We start from the raw sequence: 22,942 nt of genomic DNA, 5'->3' as shown, positions 1-22,942 counted from the left end.
TCATTTCATGCCTCCAGCTTCTCGCCTTGAATTCTTGTTCCCTCTACCCTCAATGATGGGACAGTACCTGCGCTTATTGATGGAAAAATCCTTTCCTCTCCAAGTTATTTGTGACCACAGTGTTTATCACAGCAATAGAAACCTAACTCAGAAACCAAGGAATACACATTTATGGTTGAAAAGTTATATTTACCTCTAGATTTGTTTTACACACTTTTTTTGCCACCACGGCACCTCAAAGGACGAGTTACCTGTATCACAATGAGAACATGAAAGAAAGGGTACAAATTTGTTGTGTGTAGGGAATTGAAGAGTATTGAAGAGGAGTTAGATAAAGGGAAATATCTTTTAATATATGTATTAAAATATATTTTCAATTAAGATAGGATCCTTAATTTACATTTGCTTTAAGTCGCTTTGGAGCCCCTTGCATAGGGAATGACTAGATTTTCACTGTCACCTCTACCAACAGACTGCAGGATGTCTTACTTCATGTGGTATATGGATACATGGAAGAATGTAACGTCATTCAATGTATATAAGGAAAAATAAATGTTTTAAACAGTGAAAAATATCAACGTTGCCTTTATAAATGGTTATATACATAACAATTTATGTGTTCATGTATATGTATGTCCATTAGTATATAAATATATGTATATAGTCATATATATATATATATATATATATATATATGTATATACTCACACTCAGATATACACATATATTTGTTCAGGCATCAAGGCTGCCCTGGTGAGGGTTGTCAGAAACTTGAAAACCCTAGAACTCTCTTACCCCTAGAAACACATTCCAAGTTTCTATTGGATGATACCAACTTCTCATCATCAGTGTTTTCTCCCTAAATAAGTTTTCAAATGTAATAAATACTTAACACTTCAAGCTTTAAATGCTATGAGTTTATGTCCAGAAAACAGGCTTATTAAATATTTGGATAAATTCTTTAAAACACAGACTTGCTAGATTACTACTTTTAGTTTTTAAAACATCCTCAATAGACCTAGATATGTGTGTCTCCACACCAGATGTGAAGACACACATACACTCTCCTCTGACCACAGTGGCCAAATGGAAGACCATTTCCTCAGAAGTTTCACAAGAATAAGAACAGTAGGAAGAATATTTAGCTGGGTTTGTTTTATGTTTTAAGGACCTTTTTTTTTTTTTTTTTTTTTTTTTAATGTGGGAAGGTTGGCTGTATTGGCACCTTACATAATACTGTGGTTACCAGAAAAGTATTACATTTCTTGTTTTCTACTAATTTCATCTAGGAACTGAAGCACGATATTTTAGGTTTCTTCATGCTAAAGCCCTGGACATATCTCCTTCATGTCAGTTAGCTTCTGCCTTTATTTAAGTAAACTGAGATCCTCTAAGGAATGTATTCCTTACCAAACTCCCATTCTGCCTAGCTCCTGGCTTCCTGGTTTTGGATTAATCTCATTTGATGCATTCCTACCTTCTTTTCCCTTCCCTCTGTTCAAACCTCCCCTCTCCCCATTCTGAGGCCTCTCTATTATAAGTTGTTAATATTTTAACATTTGTTCTAGTTTTAGAAGACAAAGCACGCATTTGCCCTACAATTCCAGGTTAGAGTCTACCAATTTGAAAAAGTCAAGGCAAGAATTTATGGAGCTAATCACACCATGGCCATAGACAAGAGAATAAATGCAGTTTTGCTTCTTTGTTAGTCTGAAGTAGATTTCTCGACTCTTACACAATGTAGGAGAATTGACAAAGGGATGTTACTGCTCTCCGTGGGCCCTCCATTGACATACCCAAAGAAAAGTGACGTTATACAAACAAACATTGAAGCTCTATTCCCAGGGGATTCTAGGTTGGACCAAGTTGACAGCAAAAGGTAATAGTCACATTTTCATTATACAACTCCCTTTCAAATAGAAGCTTGTCTCTGTCATAAAAGTATGGTGCTTTGAAATGATGTGTTAACACAGTCAAGTAATACAAGAGGGTTACTTTTTCCACCTCTCTTTGCAAAACACTGAAGGCTAACATAAGTATCAAATCTGGTTACTCTCCTTGGTATGGGCAAGCCTGAGCTTTGAAGTTTATGTAAAGAGACCAATGTTCACTTCTGGAACTTTCAGAATCCGTTCCAGTTCCTTACACCTAAGACAGTCACATTATCTGGGGGCAAGTGACACTCTGGATGAGACCTTCATGATAAGGCATCATTATTTGAATAAATTCAGTTTGGGAGAAGGCTGCAGACCCATTAGTTATTAGCTTCCTCCTCCCACTGAACACAGTCTCAAAACAAAAAGCGAAAAGCAAAAAACAAAAACCGAGGCATAAGCCCAGGTGCATATTTCACACATAGGAGCTATTTATTTCTAAGCAGTTGGAATACAGCTCAATTCCACAGTGGAGAAGCAAATTTCTTCCTGAGACTTCCTTTCTTGTCTATTTGGTTGTTTACATTTTTAGCTTTCAGAAGAAAAAAAAAACTGTCAGAATAAAACAAAAGAGGAACACATTTGTCTCTAAAACACACACATTAGTTACTTTGTCTTACTTATTCTGAACAGGTTAGCTGCCAGTGTTCAGTAACCTGCTTCATCTTCATACAGGCCTTCAGCATTTCATTTTTTCCTTGACATCCACACTGAACTCAGAAGAATCCCTTATTTATTTTAATGTGATTTTAAACACTGCTGTGCTCAGCATCTAAATCTGTATCAATCTAAGCATCAGAGTGAAGGCTCATCTCAGATACAAGTACAAACACATGCATAATATCTACTTATCTATTTATCCACCTACCTAACTATCCATCCATGCATTTATAATCTCCAGATGCATACATACATGAATACTTGTGTATATGTATACATCTATGTATACATACACATGCATGCATATATATGCTTATGCCCACATAAACATACACTCACATATAAAAACATACATAAATATATGCATATAGGTAAGCGTGCATAAATAGATACATGTACATACATATCCATATCCACATGAGCATGAGTGTATACATACATCTATATGCATGCATGCACACATGAAATATGCATATTTTTATTTTTCAACATAAATATCTCCACAAAGACATGCCTATATAGACAAGTATATATGTATATGTATTCACATGTGCATAGGCATATATTTCCAGATGCACACATAGAAATGTATGTATGCTTATACATATTCAAATTTATAGGAATACAAATTTGTGAAGCTTAAATTTTCACTACACCATATTTGCTGTATTAACTAATTGATATTGTGAAAAATTACAAGGAAAATGTGAACTTAAAAGTAGAATGGTTTATTTTGGCTCACAGAGTATCTTTGAGCCCTGGATCATATCTCTGAATTACTTTCAATCCTCTGGTGTGGGACCATGAAAGGCAGCCTGTTTTCTGGTTGAGCTAAGTTTAAACCCTGGAGACCCAGCAGGTGTACCTGCAAGGAACAGAAGATGTTTGCTATGCCATGCCAGACACCATGTTCCTGACTCAAGACCTCAGCTCCATAATTCTGTGGTGATCAGTCATATAGGGCAACACCCTGAGCCCCTGGTATTCTGTCTGGACTCTATCCCTACAGTTACCTGGCAACAGCCAGGTATTCCTGGCCCACTATAAAGGGGCTGCTTGCCCACTCCTCCCTCTCTTACTCTCTTACTCTTGCCTCTCTCTCTTGCCATCTTGCTCCCACTTCCTCGGCATTCCCTTCCCCCCTCTCTCCATGTGGCCATAGCTGGCCTCTACTTCTTTACTTTCTCCTTTTTCTCCCTTTCTCTACCTCTACTACCCTCTTAGCTCCCCTTCCCAGAAATTCCTCCCTACAAAAGGTATTTAACCTCAGGCCCACCCTGAGAAAGTGGGGGCACAATTTTCACTCATCATAACTCAATCATGACAAGAAATGTCTTAAAATCGTGGACTGTCTCTTCTCATCGGGATCTGCAGTACTGGAGCAGTGGAGCAGGTCTTCCTCTAAAGAGCTGCATCTAATCTCAGGCAGGCGGCCTCTCTGCATTCTCAGCTACCGTCTCCACCAAGCCAAGCCGCCTGCCCAAGCAAGCCAGGACACTCTCATCCCTATAAAAACCAGCCGGAGCTCTCCCCTCCTGACCTTTTCCCTTCGGCCCTGGGCCAGAGCCAGCTCTGAGGGTCCCCACTCCATTCTCAGTTCTTGGCATCCAACAGCATCTGCAGTGCTCAAGAGTAAGATTCTCCCTCCGTGTATCCCGGAACCCCCAAGCTAGACTCTTGTAGTTTCACAGGGACCTCAGACTTTGTCTTCCCACTCCTGGAGCGGGGTCCTGCAGCTTCTCACAGCCCAACGCCTGCCTGGCAGTGGCGTGGGGTGCATGCAGTCTCAGGACGTGGCATACCATTATAACCCACACTCTGGTAACAAAGAAGCATCATGGCAGAAGAAAATGTGGATAAATGCTGAGCAGTTCACAGCAGCAGGGATGAAAATAGGACAGGGCAACAAGAGAGGGGAGGGGCGAATAGAATGGAATGGAATAGAGACAGAGTTACAGAGTTGAGGTTAACAGAGCCTGAGGTTGTAAGTCACTACATGGGTAGCTGCTGGAAACAGAATATACAAGAGCAGGATGGTAAACAAAGAGATTTGAGAATATTAAAACATGTAAGTCTGTCCCATTATTAATAGTTTGACATTCATTGTGCTTCCAATAGCAGTTCTATGAAGAAAATCAAGGACCATACAGTGCTATGGAACTACTGATAGATAAGGTTTCCTAATTGGATAGATGGTGGTAAAATTGTCTATCTATCTACCTATCTATCTATCTATCTATCTATCTATCTATCTATCTATCCATCCATCCGTCTGCCTGCCCACCTACCTACCTACCTACCTACCTTTCTAGATGAACTATTGTAAGTGGGTCAAAAGCAGACTAGTTATCTTTGCCAGCTGAGAGGCAGTGTGATATCAGAGCTTTGGGCAGAGTATAATATAAAGAGAGAAAGATGCAACTGTGGGGCAAAGAAGGAAGTCCCTCAGTGAGAAGGAGAAGGGCTAGGCAGGTGGGCAAGTCAAGTCACAAAGAAGAGAGGAAATAGGCACTCTCCTCACATAGAGAATATTTTAGAACACGTACACTTGAATGCATAAGTCTCACAGTATTTCCCCAGTTCCTCAACTAGTTTATCCAGGATGCTGCCTTGTGGAGGGATGATACCACACCTGATTATAAAGGACATTCTCACAGAGGCCAAGGATTGTCCATCAACTCTCTGCCACAATTTCTGTCCCTGATGGGACCCATTGTGGCTTTTTCACCTGCCATCACTTGTATAGTAAAGATATTTATTTATTTATTTATTTATTCATTTTATTATTTTTCTTGTTTTTAGGGGTTTCTTTTAACAGAATTGAAACATTTAAAATTTTCACCAAGCCATGAAGTATTCTATTTTTCAGCCAAGCTCCCCTCTTCCCCCCCAAGTAGGACACATAAAGTTTAATTTCATGACCTCTTCTACTGATGTATAGCAGTCATTTTTCCACAACATTAGACTAGGTAATCTATTCTTAGGGGAACCTTGTCAAGCCTGACTGATATTCTACATTTTTCTTTCTTTCTTTCTTTTTTTTCAATTTTATATTATATATATATTTTGCTCTTTTCCCTCCTTCATAGTTTCTGCTATGGAAATATGGCAATAATAATACAACAACTATGGAAAAATGAAATGCTTTTAGCAACCCATGATGCTAAGATGAAGCAAGGGAGAGAAAGGTCAGGCTTGAAAATGAAATAAAATAATACATTTGCATCTTGAGAGAAACCCATGGACTCAGTGAGTAGGTTCCCATTGGTAGGATGTTTTGAGTCAAATTTTCTACCATAAGATGGATGTTGCTGTCAGAGAAATGTGCTGGCAATGACAGCCACAGACACCAGTGCTCGTGCAGAGGAGACTCTAAGACACAGCAAGATTTCAAGTCTCTTGAGAGAGCATATCACTGTACTTGTTTATGGGGACCTCAGGACAGCAGTCTCATTTCCTTTGGGCTGAGCTCAGTGCCAAGATTAGAGTAGGCATGATCTTTATTGTCTCAACTAGGCTTGGCACTTCCTCTTTTCCCCCACTTTCTATCCAATGGTCAATCAGAAAAAGGACAGAAGTCAACATGTTCTTATTTTCTCTCTGGACAAACAAGATACCGGGCAGCTGTCAGATTGAAAAACCTTCAACTCACAATCAATTTATGTGTGGTTCAAACAACTAAACTGGGAAGGCATTGTAAAAAGTGCAGGTTAGCTGCAGGAGGCCTGGGCCAGATCAGGCCAGAGGGTGGGAACAATGAACTGACCCAGATAACTTTTGCAGTGTCTAGCTTACTGGGACTGTTTGTTTGTTTTTTGTTGTTGTTGTTGGGTTTTTTGTTTTTGTTTTTTGTTTTTGTTTTGTTTTGTTTTTTTAAAAGCAAAACAGCAATCAAAAAATTTTGTTTGGTCCATTTTTACAATAACTCATAGGGCTCTGGGTACTTTTCAAATTAAAGAATGGAGACCTTCCTACAAAACTTCTCACAAAATTATGCATTCTTGATTAAGAGACATAATGGCATTATCATGGGATTATCACAGTAGAGAGTCCAGCCAGTGCTTTGAAATGGCTAGAAAAATTCTCAGAGCCTCGAATATAGGGGATAGAAGTTGTGTTTGCATGAAGGGGATCTGTAGAAAGCAAAGTGCCCCTACATGCAAATGAGACAGGGAAGCCACGGGAACAACAGACAGGATACAGTAGGCAAGGCCCTCTTCCCACCCTATGGATTTGCCAATGTCATGAATGAATCTGGTGCTAACTTGTGCCTCTGAATCTCTTCTAATGGCACAAGTAACCGCTTAAACTCCGTGTGCGTTCAGCTATACTTGGAGGGATGGGGTTCAATGAGCTATGATGCTTTTCTCTCGGATTTGGGTGATGTACCGCCCTTTTGTGTTTTCCATTCTCTGAGGTTATGGTTTATAATTTCAATAAATATGTAACACTGAATAATCCAGTCATATGTAAACATCAAGTGCATTTATTATTTCATTAGGTGACTAGAATTATAGCAGTTAGTTAAAATTATTTTCATGAAATCTCAGTATTCAGTGACAAAAATAAAATGCCTTGAAATCCTCCCTGAAGGATATATGGCTCTGGTAAAAATATTTTGGCTTCAAGGAAAGGTTGAGAAACACAAAATATTTAAATTCATTTATTAAAATAATTGACAATATTTCCTCATATTGTACACAGGCAAAGCCCGCTTTCCCTATTATCCTTAAGTCTTGCTAATTCACCTATTTTCAAAGTAATTAAATTAGTATCTTCTCATGTAGCCTCCCCCAGCCTTGAAGCAGGCTGATTCAGACTTTGCTGCCACTGAATATGAGATCACCTGGGGTGTAGCCTTCAGACTTAGATGGCTATATTGTTATGTCAACTACCACTGCTCTTCTCCTAGACTCTGCTACCTGCTGAGACCCTCGAGACATTCCAGAGACACATCCTATCCTGCATGTTGCCTAAAGGCTGGCTCCAGGCACCAAGAATGGACTGTCTGGAGGTGGGGGGTGGGGTGGGATGGGCCAACACTTAGAAGCACAGTCTCTTAGCAAACTCTCAGGCCTTGATCAGAGAAAAATTTGTCTTGGCTTCATCATTCTTTTCTCACCGTCTAGTTTCTTTTTCAGCCCCAGTCTGCCATCCAGAAATCCTGGTTCATGTAGGCCATGGGCTGGCTTACGCCTACAACATTCTCAGTTAATATTAGTCACATGTGAACTTCCCTCCTTTGCTTTCAGGTCATAGCAGAAGTAACAGTTGTGTGCTCCACCACTGGGCTTGAATATTGATGTGCTAAATGCTTGGTACTTCAGAGTTACGCTAAGAAACAAACATACCAACCTGTTAAAATAATCAGAAAATCAACATTATTCCTTCTAGCCTTATTGCTTACTTTCCCTGAATGGAGAGCTCCTACCTTAGTTTTACATTTTAGGTCAGTTTGAATGTGTCTTGTTCTCAGCCTGCATTCATTTTAATTTTTGAAAATTGATATTTCTCTTATAACATAGTTTCCTTCCCTGACTTCTCCTAGCACCTTCCACCTCTTCTCTGCCTTAGGTCCACCCCAATTCTGTTTCCTCTTCAGAAAAGAGCAAGCTTCCAAGAGACAACAGTCAAACAGGATAAATTGCAAGTTCTCATATCAAGCATGGACAGGGCAACACAAAAGGAAGAGAAAAGTCCCAACAGTAGACAAAAGAGTGACAGACTCACCACCCACTCTCGGATAGGAGTCTCAAAAAAAAAAAAAAAAAAAAAAAAAAAAAAAACACCAAGCTAACAGCAATTGTAGCTTGTGTTGTGCTTGTGCTTATCAATTCAGTTGCTATGGATCCATGATGCTTTAGTCTGCCTATCAGGGGAATCTGATCTGAGGCCTTACACCCACTCCTAAAGCACACTTTTATCACCAGCCTTATTCAAGCTTTTAAAGGAATAGTCATTGTATAGACATGATTGATGGAGTCACTGGTCATGGATGGCCAACTCATTTTATTGCCTCTCTAATATCTACAGAGGTGAGGAAGGCCGAAATGAGGACAAAGGGATAACTCCTTCATCTCACACTCATTCCTGTGGCAACCAGCTTCCTGCTCCAAGCTTTGATTCTTTAGGTTAAAACCAGGTGTAGATATTATGGAGAATGACCTATCATGAATTAGATAAAGAATGTTCATTATCCTCTCCATGAATTAGATAAAGGGTATCTATATTCCCCTAACACATCACTTTAAAAGTCCTGTGCCAAGAACAAAGATTGAAGACCTAATGTCTCTTCTATCAGTGTTGGACAGATCAAACATAGTTTGTGCTCTTTCCTTCACTGTCCTTTAACTCACTTGCCTGACATTTTCTTTCATCTTCCATTCCCTTTCCTTTCTCTACCACTTGATCTCTTCCTCTCTCCCATTCCCTCGTCTCTCCTTTCCTTTTTTCCTTCCTCCCCTGTATTCTTTCTTTCTTATTCTTTTGTTTCTTCCTCCTTTTCCTTCTCATTTTTGCTCCCAGGGACCAAGATGTTAGAAATCTATGAAACTAAAGTAAATATTTAGCTGAAGTCTATTTTCATATCTATTTATCTATATGCTGACATAATTAGTGATCAAAGGTTACATTTTTTGAAATGACAAACAATAAATGAAAAATGTTAACCCGAAATTAAAAATATAAATATTTTCTTATTTGAAATGGTGTTACTAAATATGATTGTTGCTAAAATACATGCATGAGTTGTCTCAATAAATAGTAGCAAGCAAGAATACACAGTGCATAGTCTGTTAGACATGCCAAGTAGTGCCTTTTGTCTTGTTGAATGAAGGCATGAATGAATGAACAAATGAAATCCATCTGAATCTGCAGCCCAATTACAATTAACTTTGCTTGGCCTAGAACACTAAATAACTTCAGGTTTTTTCAAAATCAGCTTCATGTCAGCATTGTCCCTCACTGTGTCCAGGAACTACACTTGTAAGTCAACACATTTTCTAGAAAGCCACTGCAAAAACTGATGCTAAAGAAGACATTTTGGACAGTTGAAAGAACCTAGTGGGGAAACCCCCACTCAACTCCCTATTCAGCATGCACCCAAGAATCACGAACAGAACACAACACCTTGATGTAAAAACACGAGGTAGTTTAATGGTGGAGCTCCGGGTCGAATCATGTCTCACACAGGAGACAGTGGATTCGAACACAAGGCTCTGAAGCTAGGGGTTTTTATGGGGTAAGGGGCTTAGGGGTGTGGAATTCAGCATAGGGACACACTGTTGGCTTATTCAAACATTAACAGAAAGATTACATGTCAGCAAAAGGGCATCAAGACTTTGTTCCTGTGGTCTGGGGACTTATCTTTGTTCACATAGTAACCAGTTGATGTATGACTTTACCTGGCGTCAAGGGGCAGTAGACAGAGGGGAGGTTCCGGCAAGATGGTGTTGACTCAGACAAGATAGCCTTGCATTCTTTTTCATCTTTGCAGTCAAGCTGTTCTTAGGAATGTCTTAACCACAGCCCTGTCTGTTCTCCTTTTTTTTCTCGGCCCCAGGCTGCGAGCTCATAGACAACTCTTTTACATGAATCACAAGTTACAAAATCTCATTTTCCTTCACAGTCCATGGAAAGAACTTGCTTATCTCCTGTGTCAAATTCCAGCTACAAAATAAAGCAGCCAAAGAGCAGAAATTACTAAAAAGGATGCCATGTTGGTCAGCATGGTTATCAACTTGACAGGGTTTAAACTCACCCTGGTCCTGTTTGTGAGGCAGTTTCTACATTAGCTTAACTGAGTTGAAAAGATCCACCTTAACTCTGGATGCTATTGTTGCATGGAATGAGGCTCAGGATGGACAAGATACAGAGAGAAAGGGAAGTTGAAGAGCACCATTCACGTTTTCTGCTTTGCTACTCAACACATGACCTTCCTGCTTCTACGAATACCCTTATTTAATATACTGTACCCCAAAACTGAAAACCAAACCTTTCTTTTTTATGTTAATTTTGACTGGTATATTTTTCTCAACAATGACAACTTACTAATACAGATGCATTGATGAGGAACACCCAAGGCTTTTTCTTTTTCTTTCTTTTTTATTTTAATCTCATAGGCTGGAGGAACAATCTTGTGGATGGAATATCAGAGTTTAGATTTAACTCACCATACCTGTAAGTGGTAAGACTTGAACAGGACATAAACTCTAACTCTTCCTAGATTTAACTGTGTGGAACTAACTGTCTACACAGAGACAGATGGGGCAAGAAAGGAGAGAGAAAAAGAAAGGAAGAAAACAGAGAGAGAGAGAGAGAGAGAGAGAGAGAGAGAGAGAGAGAGAGAGAGAGAGAGAGAGAGAGAGAGAGAGAGAGAGAGAGAGAGAGAGAGAGAGAGAGAGAGCAAGCTTCTGTGCTTTTCCATTAGTGGAAGGAGCATATTCTTTTATGGAGACACAGACGCTACTCTCCCAGGCTCCTGCTGTGCTATTCTGCATGTAGGATGATTCACTCATTCGAAGAGAGGCTGGCAAAGGTGCTTAGAGACTGTTTTAGCACTTTATTTGTCCCAATTATCTTCTCTGCCTATTAGGGTGAATGGAACATCACAGGCATTGCTTATCACGGGCTTTGTATTCACTAATAACGCTGTTGTTTATTACAGCAAGCATGCTGCATGCAGTCAGCTCCGCTTCTGTTAATCCCCATGGCTCCAACTTCTCTTTTTCCTTTATCTTTTTTTTTAACCTATTCAAAACAAATTAGATCCCACTGAACCGACCAGGTTTCCCACAGCTTGCGATTCTTAGGATGAGTTCTTGAATTGGGCCTCGAGTTGATTGGTTTCAGTCTGAAAACCCTAAAGAACATAGCAGGGTATACCCACCTGCAAGACCATCGATCCAGCCATATTTCAATGGCAAATGCCTGTCTGGGCACTTCCTACCAGGTGCTAGCAGCCCGAACTGCATGTGTTCCTGAAACCATCAGAGAACAGAATGCAGCAAATAGTTGTCTCTCCATCATTTTGACTTCCCAAAAGTCCTCTTCCTCTACACACTGTTTTGCAGAAGCCAGCTCAGAGAGTCTACAGGGCCTTAGGCTTGCTGAACGTGCTGTTAAAAAAATGTCCCTCATTTGGGCCTATAGGAAAGATATTATCCTGTAGTCTATTCTTCCTGTGCCATGTGAAACTTAGAGAGATCTTTCTCAGTCCTCTCTCCCATACGGGCTTACTGTAGCCCTGTGCCCTTTGCTTTATTTAACATAAAGTGATGGTAGCTTACCAATATCGAAAGAGAACAACTTAGTTTTGTACATAGTCACCTATTAATCCTGGACAACCTTGCCCTTGTGTGGTATTCAAACTCTGGGTGGCTCAGAGAACTACAGGTTACAAGGTAGAGTATGACAATTAAGTGGGTCGATTCTGTTTAGATTAAGGAAGTTAGAAACAACCAAAGAGATACCTGAAGACAAAGGAAATGCTAATTCACTTCTGAGGATCAAGGCCATTTATATTTCAAAATACACCAGAACCCATGTCCACATGAGTTTGTAGCGCCAGGGGAATGTTAGTGATCCCCCACCAAACAGACAGGAGCCAATCTGAAGCAACTCACAGCAGAGTCTGTATTCTATTCCAGGTAGCTCGCTCCCCCATGCCCCGCCGAAGCACTGTCCTCTCGCAGAATGGTTTTGGTGGTGGGGGAGCCCTGATTATCTATCCAGGAAAGGCTTTATAGTAAGCAGCAAGTGTGAGGGGTGTGTAAGCATCTAATTGGAAAGCTACTATGGTCTTTAGCATAAGTCGATGGTGTTGGGACTCATCATAAACTTAATTTCTGCTTTGTTCTGCATTGGTGGTTGTTAGGCAGGGTTGGGCTTGTAACCTGGGGGTACAGGTTTGTTGGAGGAATACCCTGGAGACATTGGTCTTGTTGAAGGTATAACCTAAAGGAGCTGGATTTGTTGGGGATTAGCCTAGAAACTGGAGCTAGGCTCTGGTTTTGTTGGGGGGCAACTTGCAAGGTACCAAGCTGTTAGATTAGCTGAATTCAAACTTAGGTTAGGTTCTCTAAAATGGAGTCTGAACATAAAAGATTTGGCCTTTCAAGTACAAAAGACTGTTTTAGATGACTACATCTCAGATTTGTTTGCTGTAGATGAAGTGTGAGCTTAATTGAACTGAGTGAAAAAACAATCTGGTCTTTGGACTCAAGAAAAGTAGCTCTTTTGATCCAGAATCTTCCTTCACTTTAAAAATTTGTTTGTAAACTTATTTAGTGTGTGTGTGTGTGTGTGTGTGTGTGTGTGTGTGTGTGTGTGTGTGTGTGCTCATGCCACTGTGTACAATTTTAAGCATAGGGCATGCACATGTGTGTGTGGAGACCAGAAGACAACCTCTGGTACAATTCCTCAAATGTTACCCCCCCCTTTTATTTATTTGTTTGTTTGTTTATTTGTTTTTTGAGACAAGGCTTTCTGCTTGTGTGATTAAAGTAGGCTGGCTAACCAGTGAACATCAGGGATATGCCTGTCTCTGTTTCCACCAACATGAGATTGCAAGCACATACCACAGCACTGAGTATTGCCCTTTTTTTCTCTTATAAGTTATAGAAATCAAGCATCATACTAGAACCTTGTCAAGGCTGTGAGGCAAGCACTTTGCTGACTGAGTTATCCTCCCACACTTTTAACTTCCTTCTGAGTTACAGTTTTGTCAGTGTTAAATGGAGAGAGCTAGCACAACATAACATCAGCAAGGAGCCTAACCTGGCTACCCTCTGAGAGGCTCTACCAGCAGCTGTTTGAGACAGATGCAGATACTCACAGCCAAGCACTGGACTGAGGTCAGGACACCTATGGAAGAGTTTGGGAAGGACTGAAGGAATTGAAGAGGATGGCAACCCCATAGGAAGGCCAACAGAGTCAACTAACCTGGACCCCCTAGGAGCTTCCAGAGATTGAGCCTCCAACCAAAGAGAATACAGGGCTGGCCAAAGGCTCCCATCATATGTATATAGCAGAGGACTGCCTTGACTGGCTTCAGTGGGAGAGTATGTATCTAATCCTATAGAGACTTGTCTCTACAGAGACATCAAGAGGTGGGGGTGGGGCATCCTCACTGAGGAAAGAATAGAGGGGGAATGGAAGAAGGAACTCTGCAAAGGGGGAAAGGGAGTGGGCAACATCTGGGATGTAAATAAAATACTTAATATAAAAAGGAGAAAGCTAAATATTATAACTAAATAATAATGGCTAGAAATATCAGTTAATATTGAAAATGCAGAAACCTGAAATCTGCCACTCCACATGCTAGAAACATAAGTGTGGAAACTGGGCACATTATTTGTAGTCTCCTGTTAATGTGTTTTAAATATGGGAGCTAAGTCTCCCAACTTGTGTTTAAGTGTTCTCTGCTTTACTTGTTAGACATTGTAAAGTGCATGTAATATAAAAAGGTCAAGTTTATGGAAGAGGATGATCAGTTCTTTGTGGACAAAAGGAAGAGATGAGACATTTAGATAAAATTCTAAATTCTCAAGGATGTGGTACAACCAATTAGAGAGGCCCCAGGGAAGGGCACAATTCCAGATGACCTCACCCAGAGACAACAGTGATACAATATTAAAAATGTTATATCTATTGAGAGATTTGGAGGCAGCATCTCCTGTAGATCAAGCTGGCTTGGATCTTCCTAAATATGAGAATGGCTTTACACTCTGGATTCCCCCTTTATACCCAATTGTATCGATAACATGGATGCAATTCAGTCCTTTAGAAATGCTAAAGAAGCACTAGAAATCTAAGCTACATCCCCAGTTCCAGAAAATATATTTTACAAAGAGCTAAGCACAGAAATCGAAGTGGCATATTGTGAAATCTTCACTGCAGCAGGTTGAGACATTATTGGTTTGGCATTCTCTCTGTTTTCTCAGTTCTGGTAGAAGCCTCACCATTATAAATTGAGAGTCAGGGTACTTTAGATATCTGAGTGCAGATTTTGAGGCTGGCCGAAAAGTTCACAAGTGAGCAGTGGAACTTTTTGGCTTAAGAGCTGAACATGTGTCTCAAAATATTAATATAAAAATCAGCCTAAATTTTCCGATGATGCTGTGCCTCTGAGGGAGCAGGGAGATTCCCAGGGAGTTCCAGGAATGGATGATATGTGTACTCATGCAGTGGTTGGAAGGAGAGTGCTAACTTCTAAAAATAACATGGATTTTAACATGAAAACCCATGATTCAATAAAAATTACATTATTCAAAGTTGCTGAATAATGTGTCATATCTAAAAATAAAATGAAAACAAAAGAAATTTCCCCAAATTAGGAAACATGTAAAGAAAATGAGAAAAATACATTTTTCTTCATATGTAGAAAGAATATCTTCAATAGAAATTAATATTATAAATAACAGATGAGTTTATGAAATAGATTAAGAAATCATCCTAGCATTCAATGTATAAAGAAAATAGCCTAAATGAGAATGAAGTCACAAGCCTTGTCATGTAAGTCCAGATTTATCAATATATACATATATACAATTCACATAACACACAAACACACACACACACACACAAACACACACATAAGTGTGCAGAAATACAGAAAAGCCAGAATATCAAGTCCAGAAGAAGCCATGAGACTCAAAGAGAGTGATTAAAAACTGTCCTTAGTGTTAGAATTATTCATTATTCTTTTCCTAAATTATTTGAAATCACTTGTCAACTTTAACAAACAGTATAACAATAAATTGTGGGATTCATGATATTGCTACTATGTCAGCGCATAGTATACAAAAATGATACAAAAGCAGCTTTATGTAGAATTATGCTTTAGAAGAGACATCTAAATCTCACACAAAGTATATTTATTCTGAAAAATTGATTCTAAATGTTTAATACTCTTTCATTTTAGAGCAATCACTGAAAATTCCAAAGGCCATAAAAGCTATAGGTTCAGATAATTTATTATTGTTTAATTTACAAATTTTGCTTTTCCATTTGAGAACTTTCTCTTCTGATATCCTTAAACTTAGAGATTCTTTCTTCAACAGTATCTTCACCTGATATAGCCTTGTCAAATTAAACACAATTCTGGAACAGGTATTCTTTTCTCTATCTGGAATTTTCAATTATTCTTTTTTCAGGATTGTTACACTGCTTATGGTGTCAATGGGTTAGTTTGTTGTTTTCATTTTAATTTTCCATTCTGTGGGCTTCTGGAATGTGATCTAATTACTATCTAATAAGCAAAGCTATTACCATTATTGTAATTAGAACACATTCCAGATTCCACATTCACCTTGTTGTACTGAATGGAAGCATTTCCTGTCAATAAAAATCTGATTGGCCAATGAGGTGAGGTAGAATTTGAAGGTGGGACATGTAGCAGAGAGAGAGAGAGAGAGAGAGAGAGAGAGAGAGAGAGAGAGAGAGAGAGAATTCTGAAAAATAGTCAGGTTTGAAGGCAAGAGATTCACCCTGAAAGCTGGTGGACAGATATGTGAACCTGAGGAGAGGTAGCTAACCAAGTGGCATGACTTAGATTAGTTTAAATGGGATAATTATCTTCTGATTTAGTCAGAAATCAAGCCAATAAGGAACGAGCTGCTGGCCTAGGGATTTATTCATGTACAAGAATGTGGGTTGAGGTCTAAGAGTTATTATTCCAGAAAACAAAGAGGTTGGGTTTAAAGCCCATGTTTATACTCTGTAGTTTTACCTGTAGCATCCCTTAGGATATGTTCTTCACAGCAAGATAAGGCATATTGTATAAACATTAGTGCTAAAGCAAACCCTTTAGTAATGAGGTAATAAGGGTTTTTGGGTGTTTGCCATGAATATGTTCTGTCATCCCATGTCTAAGTTTTGGCCCTTTAATATGCTTAAGTCCAGAAATGTAAAACTCCAATAGTTCTAGAGAGTATAGCAACCTCAAATTGATATGAAATAATAGAAGCTATTTTCTATAATATCATGATGAAAAATGAAACAATGCTTACAATAAAAACATATTAGACAAACTTAAAGGTCTTTTATAACAAGGTTTGGGTATCTTAATATAACATTCAAAAACAACTATATCATTAAAAAATACTCCTCATAATACATGTTGCCTTATTCTTTTCAAATAAAAATAATCACTTTAAAACATGGAGAGATAAAACTAGTTTTCAAATTAAAAGGAAAAATGTTTCCAGAAAGTGTAGGATCATTTTTATTTGCTACAGATTAACTTAAACCCTTTTGTCATTAAATGTTACCCTTCAGAGAACTGAGTCGATTTGCAAAAGAGGCGATAAATTAATATTGGATATTTATGAAGAGGTTAGGCAAAGGGGAAAGGACATGGGAATCCTAGGAATCAAATTGATTTTCACAAAAGAAGACAAGAAGAGGAAATTGAGTTGACCAGATAGATGGTGAAAACACTGGAAAATTCTGTGTGTTGATTCTCAAATATATTTTTATTTTTCTTAATTTTTAAGTGCTGAATATGTAGACCTGGTGATGAGCTATATAACCAACCTTGTTGTGGCAAATCTTCAAGAGGGTTTGTGATTTCAAAATAGGAAAGAGTAATCCAGTGAGCTGTAGTTTTATTTCTGTGGCATTATGTGTGATTCCAGCAGACTTCGGCAGGACATGGGTTTTAGAAGATCACAAAGAGGATTCCTCTATACTTGTGTTCCCCTCTCTTACATTATAATTATGATGTAGATGTTAAATTTCATAGATTAATCAAACTAAAAGAGAGTTAGTTTGACAATTATTTCCATGCACAGTCTTATGAACTTTGCTGTTTCTAGCACTGTGTTTGCTGATAGTAGAAATCATTCTGTCCAACTTTAAAAAGAAATTCCTGTCTATATTTGGCCTATTTAATTTTCTAAAGTGATTTATTTTATTTGTTTTTATTTATATGTATATATGGGTGGGTGTATGCATATGAAGACAGATACCTGTGTAGGCCAATAGAGGATGTCAGATTTCTCAGAGCAGTTATAGGGATTTGTGAGGCACCCATTGAAGGCGTCAGGGCCACATTCAGGTCCCTGGAAAAAGCAGCAAGCACTGTAAACCACTGAACCCTTATCTTGTTTCACTAAATGTGATTGATTACTTAGCAGAGCAAGCAACTATTAAATGATTCTGTATAAAACAAGATATCAATCACCTCAGCTTAGGAAAATGATTACCTAATTCATAATTTACTCTTTTTTGTATTGCTTATCACAAGTCAGAATATTATGCTTGTCTTTAACAACTCACTTCTTTTTTCCATTAATTAATTTATTTCTTCACTTTATATCCCAACCACTCTCCCTGGCTCTTCCTTCCCCCATCACACAACCTCTCTCTCATTTCCCTCTCCCCATGGGTATCACCCCACGCTGGCACATCAAGTCATTCCATACTAGGCTTTTCTTCTCCTACTGGAGTCAGACTCAGTTGGGCTAACAGATTCTACAGACAGGCAACACATTCAGGGACAGGCCCTGGTCCAAGTTCTGGGGAAGCTGTATAAAAACCAAGCAGCAGATATGTTACATATGTGCAGGGGGCCTAGCCCCAGCCCATGTTCGCTCTTTGATTGGTGGTTCAGTTTCTAGGAGGCTCCAAAGGTCCAGGTTAGTTGACTATGTTGGTCTTCTTGTGGAGTCCCTGTCCCCTTCATGTCACTCACTTCTTCCCACTTTTCCTCAAGATTCCTGGAGCTCCATCTAATGCTTGACTGGGGGTCTCTGCATCTGCCTCTAAAGGCTGCTGAGTAGAGCTCTCAGATGACAGAACAACTCACTTCTAAGAAAGAATATGCAGGCTAACAGAGATTTCTCAAGTTCATACTACTATATCTCAGTAAAAGAAGCAGAAGAGGGAGCTCATGGTGGTGGTCTGATTATACACACACACACACACACACATCACACATATATATATATTTAGGCATGTCATATATATATGTGACATGCCTATAATGGGGCTTTTATGCGTGTATGTCATAAATATAGTTTGACTGTAGTTTAATTAAAGAAGAATATCAGTAAGACCCATGTGGAATATAGTTTCTTTAAAGGGAATGTTTTAAGCTTTTCCAACTTTCATGAGGATTGAATGAAGTTTATCATTGCTGTGGAAGTGGACAGTAAGCATTTAGTGGGGTGAATATCAGAGAAAAGAGAGAAAAGTTTGCAATATTCCTACCAAGTCTGTGTTCTTCTTTTTAGTCATTTTAATGGTTTTTCCCCCCAAGGATCTCAGTTTTGAAGGAAGATACAGGGAAGCGTAGCCATCGTATCATATACAGTGAAGTAGAAGGTCACAGTGTATTTATATGTACCAAATGGAAAATCCATGATCTATGATGCCTTTGGATTTCTAGTTGTTAACTTAAAGAATATGGATGGCTAGGGGTAGGACCTATAAATTAATCTACTAAGTACTGAACTAAAACATTTGATTTGACTTTGAAATGTAGAGCTACTTTCTTCCTGCAAAGACTAATATACCGGGAAGAAAATTAATGGTTCCCGAGTTTGACTACAATTCTGCAAGCAGACTTTCTGAGTTGGTGATGTAATCTATATGCTTGGCTAGTGGAAAGAGTGATTTTGACCATTTTAAATAAAATGACTCACTATAGCTATGCATTAGGCATGCTACAGCTCTTGAGGTTAAAATTCCAATATACAGGGATATAAATGGGTCCAATCTGGCTTGAGAAAACCTGAACTAACCCAAAAATTAAGAGAAGAGCAGTCCTGATATCCACCAGTTACCAGCAGATGAATATCTCATGACATATCGCGTAAGTTTTGTAGAGATGAAACCCGCATACAGTCACCAGTTCTAACACCTAACATCTTGTTATTTTCCACAATATTGGTCGATAATGCATGACCTCAGACAAAGATTGAAAAGTGGCCACCTATTGACTACATCTGCTTCACAAGAATGCCTAGCGGCACTTCGTCCTTACTATTTCCACATCCTTTGAAGTTTAGACAAAATGTAAAAATGCCTTTCTGTACAACTAATATAGACATGGGTACCCCACTGTATTCACAGGGCATGCCCTGTTCAATTGGCCAGGATTTTTCTGTATATCTCTGCCAGAGGATGAGCTCCCAGAAGCAATAGAGAAATCTGGATACTATTGAAAGGTTTTCTTGTTTGTTGTTTTTGTTTTTAATTTTAAGATGTTGAAGGTGTATTAGTGTCTTTTTTGTTGTTGTTGTGATTTGATACTCAAATATTGCTTAACAGACAATGGGTTCATTTTTAGTTTTCTATTTCAGGTATATTTTTTTCATGTTAGCATATAATACCACCATATCCACATTGATAAAATGGAAAGGTGAACATGTTTCATAATTTCATTAATGTTGCCTTATGTAGTCCAGTGTAAAATGGGAATGTTTTTCCAATTAGTGTAACCAAAATAATACTTTACAGTCATGTGCTAACACCAGTCACTAAGATGAGCCTAGATTCTGTCAAGTTGCCAACACTACCCATCACAACCTTACCACTACCACACATCACGTTTACGTCAGAAGCCCTTATCCAGATAGGCTCAAGACTGTCATAATATAGTGTGTTTATTTTCACCTTAACAGTCCCTAAAATCTTTAAAACTTAAGTCTACAAACTCTAAAATATGTCACATAGTTTCAACTTATAATGGCAAATGCAAGTCTAAAATGGAAGAAGTAGGCATAGAACATGATGATTAGAGCAAAACAAAAGAAAACACACTAGGGAAAACAGCAAGTACAGCAATATTGTGTCCAGCATCAGTCGTATGTGATGACATTGGCTGAACTTCAAAGGAGATGAGTATTTTGTGATTAAATTCTCTTTTTCTTAAGTATCTATTTTGACTGGTGGGTGTGGGCAATCATACCTTTGTGTTTTTATTTAATTTGACACCACTGATATCTGTCTCTCTGATTACTAACTATGGATTTGACACCTTGGTGGCAAGGCTGGTTGGGGATATTTATGATATACATTTCACAGTCTAGTAATGTCCATGAATCAAACTAACATATGTGTTTCCTACCCATGTCTAAATATCCCACTCACAGGAGATTTAATAATATTATGGAACATGTTGGTAGCTTTCATTTGACCTGTACCTTTTCATGCTTACCAAGAGAGCAATCCTGAATGAGACTGAACTTTACTCTGTAGATTAAAACACAAAACACAAGAATCCTTTCAACTTGTGTTCTCTCTACTCCCAAGACTTTATTTCCACAGCAGACAAATCACTTTCCAGAATTATCTACAAGAATTCCTTCATTCAGTACATACTTCAGTTAAATTACTAAAGAGATTTCTTATATGAACCATTCCCTTAGATGGAATTAGAAACAAGTAGTGACTTTGTCCGATGTTGGAAAGAAAGGGAGCAGATAAGACTATGAACACTATGAAGCATGGAGCAGATCTTGCAGTCAACCGGTGTAGCTTTGTTCATCTACCTAGTAGCTCATAGCCGTGCAGAGTACGATTGGTCTTTGTGGAGTGATATGTTGTAGAATGTGAACAAACATTAACTTAGTGTAGTAAAATTTCCAGGAGCAACTGTAGAAGCTAATTGTACGTAGTAGGAAAGGTTACAAAATGCAGACATCATGAAAAGCAATAGATTTAAACATTCATTTATAGTACTAGAGGCAAATTGTGAAATGGTGAAATTGAGATGAAAACTAAAAAAAAAAAAAAAAAAAAAAAAAAAAAAAAAAAAAAAAAAAAAAAAGCTCATTATTAGTTAATGTACAGCAATGGTACTTCAAGATTTATCTTCCTACCTATCGCTTATCTACCTTGCAATACTTGATGATACATATGCATCAATGAATTTATATTCTAAACTAGAAAATTACTTCACTTAAAACAATTAATAATATTTGTCATGAATTTTCCTAGGATGCTATGAATGAGAAATTTTCTGTAGTTAGTGAAAATGGGATATTTTTGCTACATGACACAGAAAGTACTGCAGCTGACCCACCAGTACCTTGCAATGTACACCTCATGATGAAGCTTGATAGAATAGATTTTATATGTCCCCAGAAATCAGATTAATAAATACCAACAATTTGTAATAAATACTAACTAGAGACATGAAAACAAAGCAATACTTTCTATATAGGGGCAGAGAAACCAAACTAGTCCAAATAAATTTAAACACATTTAGCTTAAATTTTTAGGTTATTCAAGATAAATATTCATGTAAACAAGATTTTTGAAACAGATGTTATTAATTATTATTTGGAAACTTATATCTTAATCTTTGGCCAAATAGAGGTATAGCCAACAAAAACGTCCTAATTTATATTTTTCTGGCTTTGTAGTTGAGGGAGGAGATATTATTTTCATGAAAAAATTTGAAAAATTTATGTATAATTCTGTTTGGTAGATTCACTCATTACTGCTGTTACAGAAGCTCTTGGCCTGTTGATTCGAGGTGCTTTTTCTTGCATTGTGACTAGAATCACAATGACTGACTCCACACAATGAGCCAAGGGAAAAGTTCTCTCTCTGGCTCCTTCTTTCTTGCCAATCAATACGCTGGCAGAAAATGTCACAGACTCCATTGAAAGTAATAGGTTTAGATCACCATTGTGCTTTCTATTCAATGAGCTGAGGCTGTTTGGGCCATTTCTGTTAGAAAATTCACCTGTTTGAAAAGATTCATTTTGTTCAATAGAGTAGAAGGAAACAGCAGAACCGTGAGCCTGCTACACTCCAGTTCCTGCTGTCCCCCTCCTTTTTTTTTCTGCTGTGCATTCCTTCCCTTTGAAGAGATACAAACCAAATCTAATTAAAATATATGGAGATTTCAGAAGTAGAGACATTTGTAACAGGTGTAACACACAGATCAGCTGGACTTTTCTCTTGGTGACCCTCCTGCTGTTTCAGCACTACATACATCACCTCTGGGGATTCTCTGAAATGTTTGTTTTATAGTATTCCCTTTCAGTCCACTTTCTACAAGAAGCCCCAGTCTGGCATCTTTAACCTGGGATAAGTTGAAAGATCCATAAATGTACTGGGTCATGAAATGATGCTAGACCTACCTAAATTCAGATAATTACACAAATACTAGAGTGCTCATTTAGTGCTTCTGGGCCAGTTGTTAGGTTAGAAAGTTTTGTGAGTACAGAGATAAAGTTTGGAGCTGTGAAGAAAGGATGGACCATCTAAAGACTGCCATATCCAGGGATCCATCCCATAAGCAGCTTCCAAACGCTGACACCATTGCATACACTAGCAAGATTTTGCTGAAAGGACCCAGATATAGCTGTTTCTTGTGAGACAATGCCGGG

Source organism: Mus caroli, chromosome 18, assembly GCF_900094665.2.
Source record: "Mus caroli chromosome 18, CAROLI_EIJ_v1.1, whole genome shotgun sequence".
Lineage (NCBI taxonomy): Eukaryota > Metazoa > Chordata > Mammalia > Rodentia > Muridae > Mus > Mus caroli.
Note: the sequence above shows the minus strand (reverse complement) of the source record.